General features: G+C 32.7%; 1 pseudogene; it reads right to left on the bottom strand.

The window, feature by feature from the left end:
- Nucleotides 1–2,828: 2,828 nt before the first annotated feature.
- On the bottom strand, nucleotides 2,829–3,715 carry LOC124097761 (large ribosomal subunit protein uL16-like; annotated as a pseudogene).
- Nucleotides 3,716–18,558: the final 14,843 nt, after the last annotated feature.

Genomic DNA, 18,558 nt, shown 5'->3' with positions numbered 1-18,558 from the left:
CTACTTCCTCCAGTCATGCCCCACATGTCTAGAGTTAACACATAGTACATTCAAATTATTAGCCTAGCAAATGAATTAATCCACTGGTTAGTTTATAGATCTCTTAATCTACTTGGGTCATTTCTGAAGAGTCCTGCATAAACACAGAATCTTTTGGAGGATGCTTCTTATCCAAACCATAATACAAATTTCTATAGAGACACAGACTGACTTGTTTTGTGGTAAAGCTAGGGTATTCATATTTTTATATGATATAAAATATATATATATTTTATATGATATAATATATATATATATATATATATATATATATATATATATATCCATGTCCCCAGAGGAATCTAATATGTAATTATTGTTGTGAGCAACTGATTAAATGTAGATTCTATACAGAGTAATTTATTCTGGTGTTTATTCATTAGGAAAACCCTTTGTAAACTTCTCCTTCTGGCTGCGTAGAAGGCTCTTCTGCTCTAGTCCCAATCTATCTCCAATACGTATCTGGAGTTAGTTTTCAGCTTGTTATAGCACTCTTCTTCTGATGAAGGATTTGTTATCATACTCTAGCCCAGTTTATTAAAGTTCTATAAGTTAGTGTTTAAGTTTATTAATAAAGTTCCCTATAAGTTAGTTTAATAAGTCTGGTTTATTAAAGTTTTATTAGACTTCATGGCCATAGTCTCTACAAATTAATAACACACTCTGCCAACCTCATTCCAGGTAGATAGATTTTTACCATTCAGATGGAATAAATGATTCAGGAGATTTGTGATCCTGGAACACTTGTACAAATACATTGATATTACTACTCCAATGCCATCACATAAAATTACCTCTACTAAAGACAGTTTTGCCTAAATCAATTCATGCTCTACATGTGAAATAGGCAAAATTTAAAAATAATTAACCAACACAATACTATTCATAACCATATTGGCATTTTTACTATTAATACTAATAATTACTACTTTTAACTTCAGTTTATTATTATTTATGTTAATTTTATCACTTAATCTTCATTATAAATTTCTGAAACATATAATTAAGCTAAATTTCAGATGATAAAATTGAGGTTTTTAATAGAAATGAAACAATATCAAACCTGTCAAGTCTGAAACTATTTTAATTACAGTAAATATTAAATTAAATATTAAATTTTCACTGTAGTAAATATTAAAATCTACTGTTTGTTGTTTATGTATTTTGTATAAGATATTCAGTACATGATTGGCTGCTGATCCTCACATTGCAATGAATTATAAATTCATTTGTATACATACATTAAATTATGTATGTGTACATGTATATATATTATTAAAAATGTATCTATACATTTATGTGTATTTGTATATTACAAAGTATTTGATTCACAAATAATTCACATAAATTGTCTCCTCATATTTTGGTTATAAATCTGTGCTATTTAATCGAAAATATCCTTGCAAAAAAAATGGCTTTCATAAAAGATTGTAGCAATAATAATACCAGAAAGAACAAACTATAAATTTTCAGGAGAATAAATTGGCCATAACTTTCTTATGTTCATATGTGAATACATGACCAGTGTAACTTCACATCATGCACAACCATAAGAATGGGATCTAATTAACATAAAATATACTCCAGTTATGTGTAATATGTCAAAATACACTCTACTGTCATATATATGTAAAAAGAACAAATAAAAAAAGAACAATCAACAAATACTGTATATGCAAAAGCTGAAATATCTAAAGCAGAATGATATAAGCAGAGCAATCTGCGTAACCATAAAAGAATATAAAGGAATGAGTCAAGATAACCTTTGATACCAAGTTATTTAAAGTCTTTTACATGCCATCCTTTCAAGTACAAATAATACATATTCATCCAACAATATAAATTTCTTTTCCAGTGTCATTTACTCTGTCAGGTGGTTTATATAAATAAATAGAGTACAGCTAGGCACAGTGGCAAACGTCTGTAATCTCAGCAATTTAGGAGGCTGTGGCAGAAGAATCACAAATTTCAGACCAGCCCCAGCAATTTAGGGAGACCCTAGCTCAAAACAAAAAAGAGCTTAGTAAATAGCTCAATGGCAGAGCACCCTTAGGTTTAAACCCTACTGGAAAAAAAGAAAAAAATATACAATAAGAGTCCATCTCTCACTACATTACTCTCTTCACCATTCACATTTACTTCTGAAGTTATATATCTGTATGAATATTTTGTATTAAAACTTCATAAAAATAAAAAGGAAGTTTTGATCTATTCTGCATACCTGAATTTTAATCAGCATATCTAAAATTTTTTTTTTCTGGTACTCGGATTGAACCCAAGGTAATTATCCACTGAGCCACTTCCCCAACCTTTTCATTTTTCATTCTTTTTATTTTGAAACTGTGTTTCACTAAATTGCTGAGGCTGGCCATAAACTTACAATCCTCCTGCCTCAACTTCCCCAGCCACTGGGATTATAGGCATGCACCACACATGCCCAGCCAGAATTTTAATCTGATACTTTATAATATTTCAGGAAATTAAACATGTTTATATTTTAGTAATTATTGTTTAAACATAAATTGAACCATGAAATGAGTGAACTAAAGAGAAAACGGTGACTTGAAGGAGATTTTTCTACATGGTTATATATAATTTAGCCCTGAGCCAAATCTAATCTTAATCTAAAATACTGCATAATATCAGAGTCAAATATACCTGTCAGACAGGAACCTTATGAATAACCAGATCTTTCCATGCCCATAAAAACCTATCAGATTTTATACCAGAACACAAATATTAGAGAATTTTCAAAGACTGTGAACTTCTGGACAACACAGTGGAAGCCTTCATGAATGCAGGGTCCAGCACTTGACCAGGGGACTACAATTGGGGATGCATTTGACCCCTACAGCCATTAGGAATGAGCCATTTCTCAGCTACCATGCCTTTAAATTCATCAGCATTAAACTTGATAAAGCCCACTTCTTTGAGATGTGGATCTTATGGCAGCCCGGGAACTTGAACTTGGCCCTGCATAGGGTCAATCATATGTCCTGTTCTGCAGCTTGGTGAGGATGGACATGATGCTTGGCCAGCGTGAACCCTGGCCACCATGCTCTGAGTTTCGCAAACCAACCATACACCAGTCTGGAGCTTGTCAGCCCCAGCACAGCACAGTTCATTGTAGATGCAGATAACATAAAAAGAGTGGAGCCATACTTCAATTATGAAAGCCATCATTGCCACAACTTATTACCACGTACTTGTGGGCAGCCTCAGAGGATTCAGAGAATAGCTGTTCATATTCATCAGATACTGTGTGACCTTAGAGTAGAAACTCATCCACTTCTGCCTTTGTAGGCACAAGGTCAAAAATGCAGATCTTGGCATCAGGTCCACCTCTGCAGAAATGACTACTGCTTGTTCTTACAATACTGGTAATCCTAATTATAAACTGCTTTTAAAGTCAATATTTTATTTAAAAATTCCTGATTTAAAAAAAATGTCTTTGAGGGTTGTGGATGTTAGCTCAGTGGTAGAGCTACATTTTTTCTGGCATGTATGAGGGCCTGGCTTATGTTCCCAAGACCGCATGCGCGCGCGCGCGCACACACACACACACACACACACCACACACACACACACACAAATCATCTTTGCTCTACAGTACTAAGCACTCCAAATTTACCAGGTTAGAACATTTCAGGTCCCAGCCCCCACAGGCATTTTCCATAGTGGATACTTAGATGTTCAGTCATCAATTCAATAATATATTCTTTTTATTTTATACTCAACCAATTATATATAGCAGGACCCTGAGAAAAGCATCACTGCTTTAAACTTTCCTTTTAGCATTGAGAAGTCACTGATTAGGCCCCTAATGAATAGACCCTTCCCTGAGCACCACATGTATACAGATGTTCATACTCAATTCATAACAGTTTTCTATTGCTAGTGCCTATTTTTTCTTTATCAAACTCACGTACAAGCATACACTTATCTATTTAGTAATCCACACTTTTCCCACTAGAAAACTAGCTTTTTGGAGCAAAAGAGCAAATCATTTGGTAGATCAGTGTGTGTAGCAACATGCCTAGATTTAGAGATGTTCAATAAAATGTTTTAAATAAGTGGCAATTTGTCACTTCTATAATATTGCCTCTGAATTCTACAAACATTAAGATAAATATGAAACAAAGATATTAATGGTGGGCTGGGGATATCACTCAGTTGGTAGAGTGCTTGCCTCGCATGTGCAAGGCCCTGGGTTCTGCAACACCACAAAAGATAAAAGGTTAAAGACATAAATGGGACAATAAATTGGTAAGTGCAATAAAATATTAATATATATATATATATATATATATATATATATATATATATATATATACACAGTAAAAACTACTGGTGAGAGTCAGGAGTAGTAATTATCATTATGGTATAAAAGTATACGTGAACTTCTATTATTATTATCATTCTGCTGGTCAAAAAAATAATCAGAGGTAAATTAAATCTGTCAAAACTTAGGGAAAATCCCAGAACTGGAAACAATGGAAAAATGTAATCAAAATAAAAGAAACTGTGAAATTGATGCTTGAAAATGCAGATGCATCAAAACTAAAGAAAGATACCACTCTCACTCTTAAGCACTGACTCACTAAACAATAAGAAAGTAAAAGAGGACATGGCAGGACAATTGAAATCTGGTTAGAGATGTGGACCATAACCATAAACCTAACTCAGTTTAATTAAGCCCAAAGCAGGAAAAAAATAAAAACAAAAACAGAATACAAGTATTAATACTGAGAGTGCTACTACTAGTTAATATAATGAAATTATTAAAATGAATATAATAGCTCATGTATATCAAGCACTGCCTATATTCTAGGGGTGTTGTAGGTATATGTACTGTTATTCATGACTGAAAACTTCTCTGTGAGGTAGATGCTGTTTTCATGAATACATTACAAATAAGGAGGTTGAGATGCAAACAGGTAATATGCCTAAGATCTCAGAGGTAATAACTAGAAAAGGAAGGTTAAATCTAGCCAAACCCATTCTATTAGTCCTCTCAGGTTGAATAGGTAATAAATATATATTCCAGACATACAATTAGATTAAAATCTGATAGAAAAATAAAGGTAAAAAGATTGTAAAACATTCAGGGACTCGATTTTTTCTTTCTTTTTTGGGGGGGAGGCATTATTTTATACTAGGGTTTGAACTAAGGGGTACTTTATCACTGAACTACACCCTCAGTCCTTTTATTTATTCATTTATTTTACTTTCTTTTATTTTTGTACTGGGGATTTAACCTAGGGACACTTTACTACTGAGCTCATTCCCAGCCCTTTTTATTTGTATTTTGAGACAGAATCTTCCTAAGTTGCTTTGGGCCTTGCTAAATTTCTGAGATTGGCCTTGAACTTGTGATCCTCCTACCTCAACCTACTGAGTCCCTGGGATTAGAGGCATGTGCAACTCTGACTGGCTTTTTTTTTAATTTTTAAAATTCTTTAAAAAGAAACAAGCAATCCAATTAAAAATGGAAACACTCCTGACAGACACATCATCAATGAGATTTTAGAGAGCACATGTGCATAGGGAAAGATGCACAGCATTATTTTACATAACATAATTTATTAGGACATTGCAAGAAGAAAGCAACACTGAGATGTCACTACACACCTATTAGAGTGACTAAAAGCCTCATGCTTATAATAACAAAAGCTAGAGAGGATGCCTAGCAACAGGAACCCTCACTCATCACTGGTGTTAAGGTGGTAGTCACTTTGGAGGAGAGTTTGGCAGTCAGATGGGAAAAAAAAAAAAAAAAATATATATATATATATATATATATATATATATATATATATATATATATATATATATACAGCTACACAGTCCATCAATTGAGCTCCCAAATATTTACTATTTGAAACATAGTCACACAAAAATCTTCACATGAATTTTTATCAGACCTTTATTGATAATTACCAAAAATTGAAATTCACAGATGCCACCCAAATAGAATTTATCCCAGATATGCAAGACTTATTCAACATTCATAAAGAAAATAATGTATTCTATCAAACTAAAAATAAAAGTTTACATGATCATGTCAATAGATGCAAAGAATTTTGACAAAATTCAACACTCATTCATAATAAAACCTCATAGTAAACTTGGAAAAAAGGGGGAACTTCCTCAACTTCATAAGATTATATATATATATATATATATATATATATATATATATATATATATATTAAAAAACACCTAATATCAGGAAAAAGAAAAGACTGTCCACAGCCAGTCAACATCATATTGGAAGTTCTAGCTAATATCCTAGGTATAACATGTACAAATTGGGAGAAAGAAATAGAGCTACCTTTATTCAGAGATGCCATGGTTTTACATTTATAAAATGCAGAAGAATTAACAAAAATAACAAATCCCAGAAACTAATAAATAGTTATAATAAGACTGCAAGACACATGAGTAATATAGAAGAGTTAACTACTTTCTCATATGTCAGCAATAAATAAGTAAGAGGAATCTGGAAATAAAAACACAATACTATTTATATTAGCACACCCTATAAAATTCTTTTGTTTAAATCTAATGAAATATGCACAAATAAATATGAGGAAAATCATAAAACTTTAATGAAATCAATCAAAGAAGAACTAAATAGGAAAATATTCCATGCTCATTAATATAGAAATTTAATATTGTCAAAATGTCAGTTCTTCCCAATTTGATTCATAGATTCAATGCAATCCCAATGAAAATTTCAGCAAGTTATCTTGTAGATATTGATAAACTGATCCTAAAGTTTAAATGGAGAGTTAAAACAGCATAATAACCACACAATAGTAATGAAAAGAATAACATTAAAAGATTGACACCATCTGATTTCAAGACACAGTATAAATTTATAGTAGTCAAGTCACTGTGATATTGCCAAAGAACAGAAAAACAGATCCAAAATTTTCTGTTAGAATTGAGAGTCCAAAAATAGACCCACAAAAATAAAGTCAACTTATCTTTAGCAAAAAGGACAAAGGCAATACAAAAGAAAAAAAAAAGGTCTTTTCCATAAATGGTGTTGAAATATTAACATTAAAAAAAAGTTTTGTGCAGAACTTACACCCTAAAAAAAATTAACTTATAATTGATCACATTTAAAATAACAATTCTAAAACTCTAAAATTCCCGAAAACTAACATGGAAAAAAAAAGGCTGGAAGACCTTGTGTTTGTCAGTTACTCTCCAGATAAACACCAAAAGCATAATGCCTAAAAGAAACAACTTATAAGATGGAGAACACTAAAATTAAAAATGTCTGTTCTGTGAAAGACATCATCAACAGAATAAAAAGACAAGCCACAGACTGGGAGAAAAATGTGTATAAATATGTGTCTAATACAGGAATGTTAACCACAATGTAGAGAGAACTTTAAATCTCAGCACTCAGAAACAAACGTCTAATTAAAAAAATAAGCCAAAGACTAGCAGACACCTCACAAAATAAGATACACAAAGGAAAGAAAATACCATGAGAAGATTCTCCACTGCATATGTCAGGGAAGTGCAAGTTAACAGAAGAAAAAGACACTACTACATAACTGTTACAATGGCTGAAATTTAAAACACTGACAACAACAAATGCTGGCAAGGATGTTGACTAATAGAAATTTTCATTTATTGCTCATAACGTAGCACAGCCTAGGAAGATAAATTAGCAGTTTCTTACAAAACTAAATATACTCTTACCATACAATCCACCAATTTTACTCCAGGGTATTTATCCAAAGGAGTACTTATATGTAGTATAACCATATCAGAATTGATAAACTGGATTCCTTTCAGTAGCAACTTTTTCCATTAGAATACAGTGCGTGTGTATAGATTTATTTGATTTCTGTCTTACAAACTACTCATTATGAAAGTTGCTTAAGTCAGCACATTCCTTCCAATGTTCTTGACTGAAACTTATATATTTGAAGTACAAATAGATTCTGATCCTTTTCAGCATTTGTACTTCAAATATATGAATTCTGATAGGGGTATACTACATATAAGTGCACAAACACCCTCACACAGGTAACAGTATGTAATGTTTTATTTGTAATTTGTAACAGTTTTATTCATAATAATCATAAAAACTTGGAAGTAACCACAGTATCCTTTAGTAGACAAATAAAAAAGCTGATAATTCAAATAATAAATATTATTTGACACTAAAAAAAGAAATGTTTTTCTCTTCTCCTGGTATCTGATTTCTGGTGAACTCCAACACATAGCAACATTCAATTTTTATCCCAAACGTATAATTTTGACTTATAGCTTTACTCTGAGGTAAAAAGTTTACACTGTTTACTATTTCACTCTTTTTTCCCCATTTATGTTCCAAAGTGCTAATATAACCATGAAATTTGGGATCTTACCCTTTCTCATTCTGATTTTCTTTTCCCGAATGATCACTCTGATGTTACTATACTATTTGAATTCATTTAATGTTTGGTTTTCTGTATGACTCACTATATCTTTGAAATGTGTGAACATATTTACTATCCATGAGATTATTAAAGTCATCAGAATATATAACACTGAAGAGAGAATAACAGATTGGAAAAAAGTAAGAGAGAGGCCCACACAGATAATAGAAATCATGAGAAAGTAAATTAAGGCATGAATACTGGAGAATTTCAATTTTTAGAAAATAGAATGAGAAATAAAAGAAAGACACTAGTTGTTATCATTTGCAAAATAAAAGCCTCAGACTAATTTTCTATCTAAAGCATTATCAATCCTCAGCACCTCCCCCCCCACACAAATAGCTAAATGGAAAAGCTCATCTGACAAATCAAAAGCCTGATTTAAACACTGCACAAAGTGTGCATGTATTAAAATAACATATGGTACTTCGTTATGTACAATTTTGTATCTTTATTCCTTTGCTAAAACATAAATTAGTTTTTAAAAATTTTGAAAGCCAACATCAAACCTCCAGAAGTTATGAATGAATGTATGCAATATGTATGTGGCTGTACAAAACTATAATCTAAGGAAAATTGTACTCTCTGAATTTTTACAAGATTTTTTAAACTCAATATTATGTAGTTTGTAAAAGGAAAGTGAAGGGCAAACATTTAGATCTGAGAAAAGGAAAAGATTTTGCTTTTATAGTTAAAAACTGGCATTCTCTAGTATTCTGAAATGAATAAAATAATACTAAAATATTTATTAATTTAAAATTTTACTAAGAAATCTTAATATTTTTTTCATCATCTATTCTTTCACAATCCACTTTCATGGTCATTGTGAATTCCCATTTATTTGTCTATTTAATTAATAGCACACTACGTTTTAACCTTCAGAAAAAAAATGACATTCAGATTGTTATTCTCACAGGTGTCTTTATATCGAACTTACTTTTTTGTGTATTAAATTGTTTATTTTCCCTGATTTCTTCTTTGCTAATCATATTTCTTGAGTAATGAACCCTGATGCTTCAATTTTGCATTTATTCGGAGAAATCATTTTGAAATACTAGTATTAGAGGTTATTATTTTAAATATCCTTACCAGAGTCAAAAGAAGGTCCTCTTCAATTCTATTGTCTATTTACTTTGTTTAAATATTGACTAAGAATGGCAGGAGTTAATAAATTTGTACTATATTCTGAAAAAAAATAGTGTGTCCTCTTTTTCTGAATACTTCCCAAATCTCTTTTCTACTTTTACCTTAATATTTTAACTAATTTATGTATTTAATTTATGTATTTTATTTTTAATTGTTTCCTATAGAAAATTCCACCTCTTCCACTAGAACATAAGCTCTATGAAAACAGGAGAACAGTTTTGTTTCCTACTATTAGAGTTAGGAGACTAGAGATCAGCTTGATTTAAGCATTTTATAAATATCTTTAATAAATGAAATTTTTCTGCTGTATGTTTAAAAATAGTAATGCAATAAATTCATTTTTCTTTTTTATGGAGAAATCTGTATTACCATCATGGACATTTTCCAATTTCAATTAATGTTGAACAATAGGTTTTGGCAGGAAAGACTGTGAATAATAATCTTATTCATAAAACTCATATATACAACACGTTAATTTGGATTTGTGAGAAGTAATTTTCCAATGTAAATTTAATTTATATGAAGTTTAAGAAAATAAGAACACTTAGAATTGTAACAATACAAAAGTTATTTGCATAAGTAGAATCACCCTCTCAATCCCAAATAAGTTTTCATTAATAGGTTACCACAATTGAAATTATAATATTCATTAGATTAAGTGATTCTCTCCTTTGGCATGTTTTTTTTTAAGCCAGGAAGGAAATGATATTTTGTTAGTTATTAGTTTTCATAATTTATACAGTTGAAATTTTTAATATCTTCTTACAAATGCATTTAAATACTCTGTGCAGCAGATTGCTCCTCTAATTCTAGACTTTTCAGTTAGTTGAAGTAACAAAGTAAATGAATTGGTGCATAGAAGTCCCTGATTATACTTGGTTGATTTATTATATTAATGTAGATGAGCATTAGGTTTCATTTCAACCTGGTTCTCTAAGATCATGACCAAATTATCAAATTGCCCACAAGTTTCTCCAACTCAGTGCCCGGATCTCAAATTCAATATATTTGAAACTAAACTTATTATTTATTTCCTCTCACTACTCTAAAATGCCTCTTGTGTGTTCTCGCCATTACTGACACATAATAACTCAAGCTGTGAACTTAAAGATCATAGTCTACTCTGTATTTTATTTTTTACTCATCCTGTTTGTGTCAAATAATCATAGTGGTTTTACCCATAAACATTGTTTTAATATATTCCTACTCTCTATCTCATCTGCAACTGAGCAAGTCTTCTACCAAGGCAATTACTATGACCTCTGAATTAAATCCCTGCTGTTTGTTTTGTCATAACTCCTTTTCAATTCTTCATACTTCTTTAATATGTATCCCCAAAATAAAAGTCTCATCAGACCATGTCCTTGTCTAAAATTCTACACTGATTCCTGGAAGCTTACTAGAAATTCAAATTTTGTAGCATACCGAATAAATAAATCTTTCACTGCCTCAGTTCAGATGGCATATTCATCTTTTGCCCTCAGAGAGCAGAGCTCCTGATTCTCTGGTTTTGAGATTTCAGAATTTACGGTAGCATTGCCTTCCCTACCCCTTGTTTTCAAGCTTTTGATGGTTAGATCATCCATCTTTCAAGTCCAGACTTGAACTAATTGTACCATAAACTCTCCTTGTCCTTCAGTTTCCAGATGCATATCATGAGACTTCTAAGACTCTGTAATCACATGAGCTAATTCCCACAATCAATTTCCTGTTATTTATATATATATATATATATATATATATATATATATATATATATATATATATATATATTGGGGGGTAGGTACTAGAGATTGAACTTGGGGGCACTCAACCACTGAGCAACATTCCCATCCCTATTTTTTGTCTCACTGAGATGCTTAGCACCTCTCTAAGTTGCTGAGGCTGGCTCTGAACTCACGATTCTCCTGCCTCAGTTTCTCAAACCACTTGGATTACAGGCCTGTGCCACTAAGTAGGGCTACTTTTATATATCTTAATGTTATTGGTTCTGTTTCTCTGGAGAAGTTGGACTAATAGAGTAAATATGTTTCCACATCATTCTCTGTCACAGACATACTTCCTTTGCATTGAATACCTTTTTCCTAATATCATGCTTAGGATTCTTTATGACTTGAAAGTAAAATATCATCATTTCTTTCTATTATTTTTCATTACTGGGGATTAAATCTAGGGCCTTGTGAATGGTATGTGAGTTCTCTAACACTTAACTATATCCTTAGTCCTTTTCATTTTTATTTGGAGACAGGGTCTTGCTAAGATGTCCATAACAAATTTGAACTTGCGATCCTCTTGCCTCAGACTTCTGGAGTCCCTTGGATTACAGGTATGTACACCATAAACAGCTTCAACATTTTTTTAAAACTTCCTCAATTGTCCTGGAATTGTTCCAATGAGTTGCTTCTGTATCAACCTTCTATATGCCTCTATTTCAGAATCCTTTAAGCTGCACTGTAATTACCTGTCAATGTATTTGTTCAACTAAGCCAGATACATTGTCTTGTCTTTATCTTCCCCGAGTTTAATACAGTGCCTAGTGCACAGATGTAATGTAGTGAATTTCTCATTGTGGTTATTGTATTGGAAAATTAACTCCAGAATTTGGATTTGATACTTTGCACATTTCCTATCATTTTATTTATATTCTCTATTTGGAGATACAGGATTACTATACCTTCCTTTATTTCTTAGGCATGGTTTCCTTTAGAACTTGCATCTACTTATGCTATCTGCTTTGCAAGATCTGTCTGCTAAGTCTGACATCTAGTCCTTCTCAAAGGTTTTTTTTTTTTTTTTTTTTGGTATCGGGGATTGAACTCAGGGGCACTAGATCACTTAGCCACATGCCCAGCCCTATTTTGTAATGTATTTAGAGACAGGGTCTCACTGAGTTGCTTAGTGCCCCATCATTGCTGAGGCTGGCTTTGAACTCACAATTCTCCTGTCTCAGCCTCCCAAGCCGCTGGGATAACAGGCATGCACCATTGTGTCCAGCTTCAAAGTCATTTTTATTGCCTATTTTTTTCTTATGTACAGATCACACTATTTTGTGTTCTTTTATAGTTCATAATTATTCTAAGCAGTATGTCATGGCAATTTCAAACTTACACCCTCCTATAGAGCTTGATGTTTATTTATTTTCTTAATCATTGGCCTGGACTATTTCAGATAAGGTTCTATGATTCCTTTTGTGTATAGCCTCTGATGTTATTCTTCAGAAGGTACACAGCCTTGGCATATACATAGTTGTGTGGGATTTAGTAGATTTCATTGAATTAAAAGGTGTTTCTATTTATTGCATGTCCTTAGGACATTTTTAGAGACTTAAAATGATTGGAGGTTTTTGCAATAATTCTCACAAATTATAGTTGTTTTTCTGAGAAAAGGACCTATGGGGCTCTTAATGGTGCTATTTCAGAAGTATCTTTCCTGTGCTCTCTGACTTTACTACAAAATGTTTTAGTATTTTAATAAGAGAAAAAATACATTTTAATTATTTAGAAAATTTGTGTTGTAGAAAACTTGCCCGGTCTGTGGGGATCAACATATGAAACTTCTATATTTGTTGAGGTAACAAATATTACTGGCTCTTCAGAAATTTAACTTGTTAAGTGATCTTTGAATATAGGTATTTACCCTGTCTTGAAATTCCTAATAAAATAATTTTACCTTATATACATTGCAATAGATGATACTATGTACATTGGGTAATTATGGGTGGGAAATACTTCTTATGTTTGTTTATATTATTCTATCTCAGTGTTAATATATGATCAATAGAAGTCATCAGAATTAAATTATGAACATAAAAGAGGAATTTGGGTTTAATAGTCCACAGCTTTGGCAAATATCCAATATTTAGAATTTGTAATAAAAAAATGAGTTGCAGAATATAATCAAATGCAACAGAACAGAGAGTTTAGAAAGACACATTTGAGAGTTAAATTCCCTGGGAAAATCTAAAACTTCACTTCACTTACCACCCATAATCAAAAATCACAAGTGATCAGTGTGACTAAGATCAAGTAAAACCTGTTGGTTGGTGAAGTCTTAAAAAGCAGATGTTCTTAGTTACACACACACCTGTATCCATAAATGGCTTCTGTAAAGAACCAAATAGCTCAATTTCATTTGTCATCTTTCAGTCTTGATTATGAGTGTACTACCTCCCAGTCCCCATATAAGTCTCTCATGGTGTACAGATTTTGAACAGCCCAAGGGTATAGCATAGATCTATTTATATAATTAACTAGTACTTCCTGAAGCACATTCTACAGGACACTAATTACATCACTAAATAACTGCAAAAATGACTTTCCTGAAAAAAAGTTTGGAAAAAAATGTCATCTACTGTAGCCTATTTTTAAGATATTGGAAATCTTCACTAGCATATTACTTCCTGGAATATAAATCCACCATACTCAATGAAACTTATTTCATTGTATTTTAATAAATATGTTTGTTCTACAATCTGTTGACTATAAAGCTCTTTATTATAGTAAATATTAAAGTCCCTGGAATAATATTTTCCTTATATACTTTGGAAAAGTTCTACTAGATATATTGGATGTTGAATACATAATGGGGTATTTTATTCATTGATTAAAGTGTATTTATTGAATGTATACTTTGTGTGAAACATAAATAAGGCATTGAGTATAAGATAAAAGCACAATAAATTAAAGAGATATCTATTATTACAAATAAATATGAACATAACTTATTCATGATTTTTATAAAATTAAATTTTCCTATTATCTATATACTCCTCTTAAGAAAAAAGATTTTCAATGATTATATGAATGTTGTCTATAAAGGATGTTAGCATCAATACAAAATTAATATTAAAATATGGACATTTTATATGCATACTTGTTAGAAACTCATTCATAATTAGTGTTACCACAAGACAAATCTTTGCATTAGGTTCAGAAATAATTGTGATTCATGGTTCCAAGTGCCCTTAGAAGGTAAGAAGGAGAAGCAAAATCTCACTTGATAAAATTCTTCATATTATTTCATAATATAGAAAGAAAACTTAGGGAACTCAAAATCACATATCAGTGTTACAAAATGATAAAAGATGCAGTTGTAAATGGCCTTTTGCTAAAATGCTTCTCTAAGTTTTTTTAAACACTTTTTATTTGTTCTTTTTAGTTATACATGACAATAGAATGTATTTTGATATACCATATACCAAATACATGGTTCCCATTTTTGTGGTTTTATATGATGTGGAGTTATACTGGTTGTGTGTTCATATTATGAACATAGGAAAATTATGTCCAATTTATTATTCTGTCTATCCCATTCCCGTTTCTCTTCTATCCCTTCTATTCCACCCTATCCAATCCAGTGACATTCTTCTTCTCCCTCCTCTGACCCCCACTTATTTTGAGTCAGCATCCATCTATCAGAGAAAATATTTGGCCTTTGGTTTGGGGGATTGGCTTATTTCACTTAGTATGATAGTCTCCAATTCCACCCAGTTACTGGAAAATGCCATAATTTCATTTTTCTTTATGACTAAGTAATATTCCATTGTGTTTATGTACCATATTTTCTTTATCCATTCATCTGTCAAAGGGCATATTAGTTGGTTCCATTATTGAGTTATTGTGAATTGCACTGCTATAAACATCTATCTATGTGGCCACATCACTGTGTTATGCTAATTTTGAGTCCTTTGGGTATACACTGAAGAGTGGGATAACTGGGTAAAATGGTGGTTCTATCCCAAGTTTCCTGAGGAATCTCCATAGGGCTTTCCAGAGTGGTTGTACCACTTTGCAGTCCTACCAGCAATGTGTGAGTGTGCCTTTTCCCCCATATCCTTGCCAACATTTATTGTTGCTTGTATTCTTGATAATTGCCATTTTGATGGAAGATTAATGCTCTATCTGAGGTGCAGGTGGCAGGAAAAAATTCAAACTATATACTGCATTAAACCAAGTAGTTCTTGTTATGATGTTTACAAAGTTGTCACAATAGACAGAAATGATATGACCAATAATTGTCAACAAATAAACCCAATAAATTTGAAAAAATGTTTTACAATTTCAAATGGTGGACATGGTGGGAATAGAAGTAATGTAGGATGTGGTGATTATGAGGAAGGAGGAGAAAGGGTAGAAGTAAAAAAAAAGTTAAAGGAAAAGTGAAGAGAGAGCAATAGATATTGGCTGTTAGCACAAAGAAATAGAGAAAGAGATTCAAGGGAAATTCTGTACTTACACACTCCTTGTTCTCCCTAAAATACAGGCTCCTTTAATTCACTTACTCCTCCACTGTGCTTGTGGAAGGACAAGTCTGAGTGGTGTCTCCAGCTGTAGCAATGGCTGTGGTCAGAGAAAAAATATTTTAAAGTAAAATTTTTAAAAAATTTAAAAAAATACAAAACAAAACTGAAATATACTAATTAAACCTCCTAGTTCTCAAAAAACTAATACATGAAAAATAACTGGTTTCAAAAATGCTAGAAATGAGAAAAAAGAAAAAAATATGAATATGCATAAATGTCCATGAACCATTAAAGTCACAAATAAGCAGAGAAAAGCAGAAAGAAGAAGGAGGAGGAGGAGGAGGAGGAGGAGGAGGAGGAGGAGAAGGAGGAGGAGAAGTCGTCAACAAAAGTTAATTGTTTCTGTTGGAGTTCAAAAGATTCTCAGCTTCCATTCTCAGGAGTTATGTGGGGTTATCTGGAGCATGATGCTCACTCCTCCCTGGGTTGGGGGTTGCTGGGGAGAGAGAGGTAATCCTATAGACAAAACTCCTAGAGTGGGGATTTGGGCTTAGGTAGTTGCAGGCTCTTTGCTGAATGCCAATTGATTTGGAAATTCTAAATCAGTACACCTCCAGGGCCCAGTAATTGCTGGTCCACACTGGAAGACTGTACCCAGGATTGCCCCTGGTTTCCCCTTGTGTGGTGGAAGAGCCAATTCTTAGTCCACTACATCACCTGTGGAAGCCAAGTTTCCTGGTCTTAGTTTCAGTCTCCATATTCAGCCTCTCCCTACCCTGCCTTTCAAATTCCTGGCCAGGCCTGTCTCCCCCAGCTGGTCCTGGAAGCAGCCACATTAGAGGGGGAGGGGCAGAACTAGATGGATTTCCAGCTGTCCCTTGTGTAAACCTCTCTTCATGTTTGATTTACTCCTGGTCACTTAGGCACACTCTATGTTGTGCAGTGTGGTTTTGCCAGGCCTGTATTAAAGGCTAGACTCAGGTTTACCAGGACTTGGCTCCCTCAGCTGATGGTCCCTAAGCTGTAGTCACAAAATGCTTCTTTCCTCACTCCTCTGAATGCTGCTGGGAGAGATGTGGTTTCTTTCCCATACAAGTCTATTGTGCCATGTGCCTTTCAATTTAGTCAGGCAGTATCTTTGATCTCTAAACTCTGTACTTAGACACACCTTGGTCCTCCTAAAAATACAGGTTCCTTTAAGTAATTCCCTTACCCCGCCACTGGCTTGTGGAGGGACCCCTCTGACTGGTGCCTCCGACCACAGCAGGGGTTGTGGTCATAGAGATTTCTTCCTCATTTTATTTTATCCAGAGTACCCAATGTGTACCTGAGTAACCAATGTGCTTTGAGTGTCCAATATTAAATGCCATGAAGGTTTCTCCCAACTTTTTTTTAATCACCCATCTTGCAGAGAAGCTACCTGTCTGCTTTATTGATCTCATACCATGGAACAGCCAGGAAAGTCACCTGCTCTATTCCACCATTGTGAAAACTACTCCCCTCTAAATTTAGATTGTAATTTTAGAAATTCCACTAAAATTTCTTACAAAACACATTTATATGGACATACGAGTTCTTAAATATTAAATCTTCACGTATGCACTCTCTCTATATTTTTATAGTACTTTTTGATAACATACACTTTCAATCAGCCTGAAAGGAGATATACAATCATACAAAACATTCCTACAAACCAACCTGCTTACCTATTAGATAATCATGATCTGATATCTTACAGAGGAAACTATTAGGATCCTCAGAAATTCTATACATTAGAAGTGACCCAATTTAAAATTGTATGATAAATTCTAGTTCCACTTACATATATGGAACTCATAGTTCAAACTTCTCTATCAAATCATTTAATTCCAAAAAATGTCTTAGATTAGGTAATATGATAAATATCTGTCATCATACCCTCTAGTATGTCTGATGACACCCTCTGAAGTTGACCCCTATTTCCTTTGCTTTAGTGTATTTGGCATATACTCCTTGTTTATTTTTTGAGTCTATACAAAACTTGCTACTATTTGATCCATTCTTGTTGATCCTAACTGGGGACCACATTGACAAGACATTTGACTAGTCTAAGAATGCCACCAATTAACCAATTAACAAGAAATCACAAGCAGAAGATAGAAAAAAGATTTTCTGGAATAAATAATTTGAAATTAGATATAAGAGTTTGTGTGTTAAAATAATCATAGTAATTAATATGAGAATGTCATTCCTCTGCTGACAAGAGGCTAAAATTGGATGGATCGTGGAATATTGAAATGCAGTAGGAGATTTTAATTTTCCATATAGGAACCTTTTAGATATTCACTTTAAGGCTACCTCCTATGATATCTCAAGCATGGTGACATCAAAAAAGAAGAAGAAAACAAAAAATAATAAAATATGAACAAGGACTTAGTCCTTTTATGCTAACTCTGAATCCCACTGAGTTAAATGTTTTTAAAATGGGAATCCTGTTTTCAGATGCATGCTTATATTTATATAAAGTGCCACCACGATCTATGATCATAATAATCAGTAACTATTTATTAAATGCTACAATGTTCAGGTTTCCATCTCACTAGGAAGACTGGATCATGAAAATTCATTTTGGACAGTGGACTGAAATAAAAAGTAATTCAAAATTAAGAAGAATTTATCTAGGCATGGAGGCATTTATATGTAATC

This window comes from Marmota monax, unplaced genomic scaffold (genome assembly GCF_021218885.2).
Source record: "Marmota monax isolate L192 unplaced genomic scaffold, Marmota_monax_Labrador192_F-V1.1 WCK01_AAM20220418_F8-fsc00244, whole genome shotgun sequence".
In the NCBI taxonomy this organism is placed as follows: Eukaryota; Metazoa; Chordata; class Mammalia; order Rodentia; family Sciuridae; genus Marmota; species Marmota monax.
Note: the sequence above shows the minus strand (reverse complement) of the source record. Positions and strands in the feature narration are given on the sequence as shown.